Here is an 8,187-nt window from a genome sequence, read left to right as displayed (position 1 = left end):
GACTGACACACGATCGTCACGAGAGTCGATCAAGTGACCAAGGTTCAGAGGCCACAGCGAGCTGACAGCAGCCGAAAAGAAAAGACAGAAACAGGGAAAATGCAGCTGTATTCATTATTCACACACGTATACATTTGCACAGAAACGATACTTAACACCAATTCAGAACTTAACAGGAAACTGTTGAGATCAAAGCAACGTGTGTTAAATCTGCTCAAACTTTGATACAGTTAATCCTCGAATTGGTGCAGATAATGCTGCGTGCTGACTCATCTTATTACAGAAACAGAAACTAAATATAAACACACAATTATACGTGTGGTCATGGACGCGCACGAAACTGCGAATCAACCGAAACTTCACTCGTTAGAAAATGACTGTTTAACTGTCTAACTTGAAACTAAACTGACAGCTGTTCTCTAAGAACCAGCGCAAGCTGTTACACAAAAAATATCTAAATTCAGTCTAGTTCTTGCCTATCTTAAATAGAACTAATTTGTCATGAATTCGCGATAAATGAAGACTTTTTTCTATCTAAAAAAACATGGCTGACCGATCAACCGCATCAAACAAAAGCCCATTTGACATAGTGGCCAAACCACGTAATTACAACTTCCGGGTCCGTCACGTGATGCAGACTGGCCCAAGACTTTGTCCCATAGACTTACATTGTGAAAGAGACGTCTGTAAATCAGCAGATAATATTTTTTGAGGTACATCAACTTCCCAGTACGAACACTTACATAGCCCTTATTTAAATCATTATGTCCTAAAAGTTGTGAAATTCAGTCAAATACAGAGTTTCTCTTTTCATTGCTCATTCCAAAACATTCTTAGCAAACAACAAATTATGAGCCATGGTGTCCTCTTCCTTTTGTCATTAGGTGCCACTAGTCAGCAATTGTTACATGGCTTTGAGTTCTGTTTTAGCCTGGAGGTAGGGTGGCTAACGTTTTCAAAGCTTTGTTAAAGTCCGTCTTTATTTTTGTGAATCAATCTGACTTGTGTTAGAGTAACCTGGGATCTTTGTACAACTGGCCCAGGACTCATTTTCCTTCGATCTAAAGACAAATCTTGCAAAAAGAAATTCACAGACTTTGCTTTGTTTCTCCTCATTTTCAAGATAAGATGAAACTTAATGAAACTTGACTTCTGTGGAGACTTTGTGTTGATGCAGAAGCAAAAGTAAAGCATCAAGCAGAGGACGAAAAAAAAGAAATCACCCTCAACTGCAGACGCTTCCTCACCAAATAAACCAGCTCTGCATTCTATTATTGGCATAGTCGAGGTACTATACCAGCCTCTTAAAGTGAAAACTTGTCTGCCAGCAAAGGAAACCACTGAATTTCAATTTCCCGACTTTCTACATCAGAATAGAAACGTCAGCCTCCCACAGCGATACTGCTGAGTAAAGAGCGCACTGGAAACGTAACTGCTTGGTTCAGCAAGATTTGAAGCCTGTTTAGTGTTTGGATTCAGGTTGTGTTTAATAATCTGTTGAATTGGATAGATTTGTTGTAGTGCAGTGCATGATTCTAATAATTAATTAGCTGTCGAAATACTACAGATAAGCTGGGAGTTACAGTAGATGATGTGATAGTTAGTGTACTACTTTATGCCGATGATATAATTTTACTTGCAAAGAAAAAGATCTACAGAATCTTTTTAGAACAATGTCCATAATTTCTGATGACTTATTGTCAATGAACGATTATAAGAAACTTGAGTTGTGTTTTAGAAAGTCATTATTGTAAGTCATTATGTTCAGATGTGAATGCAGCACTGCAACAGTATTTTTGGTGTCTTATACGTCCATGTGGGCAGGGCATGTGTATGTGCATGACACAATAAATAAATGAATAAATAAATAAATAAATAATAGAAATAGGCCCCTTAATAACAAGGATTCTTTGAAAATCCTTGGTGAATTACATTTTTTGGAAGCACCATCAAACATCATGAAACCTGCGCGGTGTTCCTCAAGGAACCAGTCGAGGGCCTCCTGTGTTTGCAGTCAAACGAAGCTAAAATGGTTCTCTGAAGATCTCCTTTGTGTTTTGTTTTTTTTAAACTTGCGTCATGTCTACAACATAAAACAAATATTTGTATCCATATATTCAAGGATCAATCCAAATTTTCAGCACTTCATTTTAGAGTTTTATCACTCAGGAAGGAAATGCATTCAACACGTGCGTTTGACCTCAAGGATACAAAAATGTGCACTGAATGTAAATATAACAACTGCTACAACAAAATGTAAATCAATGCTGTCGTGTTTCACACATTTTCTCAGACAAATGTATTTACTTTACAAACTTTTACTACATTTTATTTGAATTATATTGACATTCTGACGCAATACACCACAACTTTAGAGGAACTCCTGCAGTAACTGATGTAGAAACTGTTCTCCACATGCCCACACTTCCCTGGTTATTCCATCTCATTGTTCCTTTAATGCACTTTAAGTGTTTCTGTATATTTATATCGACAGAGGGCTTCACTACATGAAAACTGTTCCATCTTCAACATTCAAGTCTTTCACTTTTATAGTTTCCACTTGGAAACAGATAAATCTTATCTGTTTGCTTCTTCATTTGAGGAAACTTTCACCACACTGTGGTGCTCCACTAAAGGTCACGTCTTATTTCACTGTAACTGTCAGTGTGGTGGTGTGGTGGTGTGGTGTCGAGGCGTTAACAAGTCGGATTCGTGACTCATGAGATACAGGAAAGCTTCTATCAAGCTGTCCAGATAGAGAGGCTGTAGTTGATATCTTCTTCATTTCAAGGTGTCAACCACAAGTCTGCTGTACAACAGAAAACACCAAGCAGTGTGAAACATAGAATTTCATTTTGTTTGGACTGAAAAACTCTTTTTTGCTGACTGTTATTCTAGGCAGCCAACGACATGGTGCCTAACATGGTTTGAAAATCTGGATTTTGTACAGGAGTGGTGGGAAGGCAGAGAGGGACTAACACTGCCATGGTTTGGAGTTTGATTCCCACAGAGGGGCTCTACAGTCTTTCAGCTCATAGTTTTGGTTTTATGGCACATTTACTGTAAAGTTCAGTCTCATCATCAGTGGCTGTTTTCACTGAAACAGCTCTGATAAACCCACAGTACACTACCTGCCCTGCACCAAGTGGCAGACAAAGTTATAGACTAGCGAGTGACGTAAGTGGAATATCTAGCAGCTAAAGAGCCGGATATTTCCCTTTTCGGCATTTTGGCCAATGCGTTCCGCATCTTTTGCTCTCCACGTGGACTCTTTACCTGCATGCAACCAAAATGTGATTGGTCAATACTACTCAGACTACGGAAACCAGAATGCTTCCGATACAAAAATCTTGTTCCTTGCCTTCTAATAGAGATCAGTGGAGACCAAACCAGAGCTATAGAAAAAAGAGTAATTCTTGAATGAATGCTAATGCGATCTGCTGGATGTAGAAATATGCTGTCAGCGTTGTGTTTACAGCTTGTTGCGCTGCCCCTTAGTGGCCAAAAGGATCAATTCATGCAGGATTACATTTAATTTTTCCTCACTGCTGTTGAACACTGTGACTCCGAGTCTTATTGTTTAATGGTGACCAAACCAGATGGATCACAGAAGTCACGATGGGACAAAGTACAACATGGAGACTTTACCTCCATCATAGCGAACCAAAGAGATGCAGCCTGACACAAACCGCATCGCATTGTTGACCATATATATCGCATTGTTGTATAATGGTTGCAGCCACATAAACCTGCCATTTAGTCTCCATTCACTATGATTTGTTGCTCAGCGTCCAATTCTAGATGTGAAGGACAGACAAAACATTATATGTGTATAAAAAACAACAAATAACATGTTTGCATTAATAGGTAACCCTTCAAAGATCTCAGCTCAGGTTCAATGATATTTTCACTTGTTACAAGTGTCCACAAAAGCACAAGTGTAACTATTAAGATTAATGATGTGTCAGGATGCAGCCTGCCTGTACACCACACCAGGGCCCAGGAACCACAGCACCTCGACCAAATGCAGCTTTTATTAGCGGTCTTTTTACGCGTGTGCTTTTCCTGCCATGATTCTGTCAAAATGTCGGCTGTTAAAAATATTTGAATGAAAAAGAAGGAAGTTGTTCCTTCAAAGCAAGTGAAACTAAACTAACAGTGAGAGAAGAGATCTGTAGGTCTGATGTTTACCTTGTTAAGACTGTTTGTATTGATCACTACACAGCTCCTGATGAAGATGGATTACCAGCTGCCCCCCAGACCCCAGACCCTGCAGGATGTCTGTGTTGTAATTAGCTTGTTGTAATTTGATTAATTATTCATTTGTTTGATAAATGCACTACTAAAGCACAATCTGAAATCATAAAGTCAGCTGAAAGGTGGTGCCTTGAGGGCAGATCAACAAGCTGTACGCAGAACACTGAGCTGTTATCACCTTATAAAGTTAGCAAACAGGATTCATCAGAGAACAGCTGCTGCTGGAAACAGGGTCGATGAGTGCGGTGAAACAAAACCATTAACCACGTGGGCCGTAAAACCAAAACAGTGAGAAAATAACCCCGTCAGGGTTATACAGACTTGAGTTTGGAGACTAAAATCCAGGCAGGGAGGGGCTAATGAAGGGACACTATCAAGCTGCATTATGGGAAATTTAGGGATCCAGATATTTCTGAAGCTTCGCCCATAATAGGGATTAAAAGTCAGAATATTTACCACCTTTTTTTTTTTTTTTAAACCTGTCTTCCAAGTCCTCTAATTTCATGGAAGAGCTGGAAATGTTGTCACATCTTTTAGCTGTTGCATGTCATCCCTCTTCTCTCTCCGCTCATTTCCTGTAATCTCTCGGTCGTCACTATCAAAATAAAAGCATAAATGAATGGGGGGACAAACAGCTGGAGGAGCCCTTTAAAAATCTCTGTCCGCATATCAAACTGCACACTGGTTTCCAACTCCATGCTGAGCATATGTTGTATATTAAATAGTACAATGTATATTCTCTTCCTCTAAGTCCATGACTAGATGCTGCCATCTACAGAGCATCTCTGCATGGAGATAATAATGTTGTGCAGTGCGCCCTCTTCTGCTGGAGGAGGGGAATCACAGATATCTCTGGTTTGATGACGTGGCTGCATTTTATAAACATTTCCCCAAAAGTCAGCCTCTCTAATGTGTCATCTTCGGAGCCTCTGAGATCTAAATAGGACTTTGAAAGTCTTAACCCTGAAACAGCCCTTTAAGAAGTGAGGACTGTCCTCGCTCTCAGGGCCGGACTCTTTCCTGCTCCTCATGAACAGACAGTCTTTAACAAGCCACCAACCAAACCTTTAAATACATAACATTTTACTACCAAGGTGTACATAAAGTACTTCAAACTACGCTACTTACAGTACACACAGTCGTATCAGCATTAACAATCTGTCCCAGGGACAAAACGAGAACTCTTTCTTTAATACTTTAAGTACATCTGACCTCTGTACTTTTACTTAAGTAGGATTATTTCTCATGCAGGACTTTTACTTGTAATGGAGTATTTTTACATTGCTGTATTGGTACTTTTACGTAAGTAAAGGATCTGAATACTCCTTCCTCCGCTGCATGATTCCTACAGGACTCCATCACACCTGAAACATATTACAGAGGGATCTTTATCAGAACATACAATCAGAACAAATATCAGAATCACGCTTTAAAAATGTTCTAATGGTGGAATATTACAGAGGACATGACCTCGGTGGTATCAACAGTCACAACAACAGTGGTGATTAAAGACATGACACAGAAACAAACTCAGATTAGCTTTTATTGTCATTTCTGCAGAAATACCACAAAAAAAACAAACAAAAAAATCGTAGTGACTACGTGGTGATCGGAAGAACCGTTCCAACTTGATTCTCTATAAATTTAGGTTATACTAGCTTTGTTAAAATAGAATAATTTGTTAGAATTACTAATAGAACAAAAGCTCAGGGAGGTGAGTTGTGTGCATAGCTTATAACCAACCTCCAGACAAAAAAAATAAAAAAAAAGAATAAGGAACAAAAATATATAAATAAATGCTTTAAAGGAATACTAAAGGCTGTGGTTCAGACTCTACGATCAGTGGTTCATCCCCAAGCGTGAGAATAAGTAACCATGTGATTAATAAACATGCAGCTGCAAATTACAAACAGGGTGCTGTAAAGACAAGTGATTGAACGTATATAATGAACTGGATTCAAAGATGTGAAACGACAAGCAGGAAAAACTGCAGCTTCACTGGAAAAATAACGTCCATAAAAATAAGTTTACTGATAGAGAAAAAAAAAGAGTCTTAAAAGCAGATTCTTATTGTAAACGAGGGGAAATATTCTGCCAAAAGGATTATTTTACTTGTTTCTGATGCAACTAAACTGTTTGCTCAACAGACAATTAATCAACAATTATTTTCATAACTGAGTAATCAGTTATTGTCAAGCACAAATGTCAATAATTTACTGGTTCCAGTCAAGTGGGAGGGTTTGCTGCTTTTCTCTGTTTGATATGATTATAAATTGAATATGTTTCGACAACTTGAAGACGTCACCCTGGACTGCAGGAAAGTTTTGACTATATCTGACATTTTATCGTCTTGTCCATCAATCAATTAAGAGATTCATCAAACAGATTATCGTCAGATTTAATCAGAAGGAAAATTGTTATGAGCTGCAACCCTAGACTTCAGTTTTCCTGGACAATCTTGGACATAACATCCATGTCATTTAAAAAAAAAAGGGAGCATTATTCCTCAGACTGGCAGCTTTTTTCACCTTTTTTACAAACAAACAAAAATAAGACTTTAAGACTCCGTACAAGATGAAAATCCTTCTTGTTCCGTCAGAACAGAAAACTTGCTTCTAAAACTAACACAGCATGAACCAGCCAGCTGGTTGCCAACATTACGATCCCTCTTCTGTTTGTCAGAGAAACAGAGAAAAATGTATCTCTGCCTCTTTGGTGTTTGTTCATCTGTAAACAAACTCGAGGTAAACGTCCTCGTAAACACCAAAGGGCTCAGACTCATGCAGAAACCTGACGGCAGGCCGTTGCTCCACCAGGGGGCAACAAAGACTCTTACAGCCGCTGCAGCAATCCCTCCTCATGGAGTTCACTCTTTCTTCAGCTGGACAAAGGAAACCCAGAACAGTTTGTACCACAGAACTAGTGTTTCTCAGCTGACCTCTCATTGTGTTGGCAGAGGACAACTAAATGTTATACGATGAATCCTTCATGGAGATGGAGCAGCAGTAGCATACAGTGAGCGCACAGCGGGATAGATGATGATGACTGACACAAAGAGAAAACAGAATAAAGAAACAAAAACAGGAAGCAGTGTTTCCCTCCTCACCATCACCAGCACTCTGTTATCACAGCCGTGCTTTCGGGTCATTCGAGAGAAACTTTACAGGCACAAAGTGGTTCTTCTGCGTTTCCCTGATCAACAGGGAACACCATCAACTTCACACAAAAAGAGTTTCTGCATCCTCACGGCAGCTCAGTGGTTTTAAACTCTTGATCACACTCAGTGTTGGACGCGTTGCCCATCACTGGAGGTCCAATTCACTTGTAAACTGCACAGAAAGTTATAGTTTTAAAAAGGTGGAAACGTTGCCGTGCTAAACCAAAACCAATGGAATGAAACTCTGTTCAACGTTACACAAAAAATAAACTCCACATGTATCTTAACACAGCGAAGCCGGTAGGATTCTTGCTTTCCATTTCAGTTGAGACAGTTTGCAGCAACAAAAATGTGAAACAAAAACAGATGTGTTAAAAAATGACCTCCAGTGAAACCGCCGTGAATCTGTGGCTGAACAACTTAAAGTCTCAAGTACACAACAGAAGGATTGTTGGTTCAGATGAACATCATGCAGCTGGAGCTGTGGATAAACTGTGTCATGACATTAGAGGAATTGATCAAGTTTATAATAAATTGTCCGGTTTGTTACCAGGAGTGAACGTAAAACATGAAAACCATCATCATCCACACGTCCCCAGTCCGGCCTGCAATGCAGCTGAGCCTCAGCAACTTCCTGTCACTGACGGTAATAACAGCAGTTAGGAATTCCTCCCTCTCTGTAACTGTCTTTAATATAGTTTCATCACTCACACACAAGATGTTCTCCACAGATGGTCTCTGAGATTCAGTCTAAAGACCATCATTTTGGCCAG

This window comes from Enoplosus armatus, chromosome 4, assembly GCF_043641665.1.
Source record: "Enoplosus armatus isolate fEnoArm2 chromosome 4, fEnoArm2.hap1, whole genome shotgun sequence".
Taxonomy (NCBI): Eukaryota; Metazoa; Chordata; class Actinopteri; order Centrarchiformes; family Enoplosidae; genus Enoplosus; species Enoplosus armatus.
Note: the sequence above shows the minus strand (reverse complement) of the source record.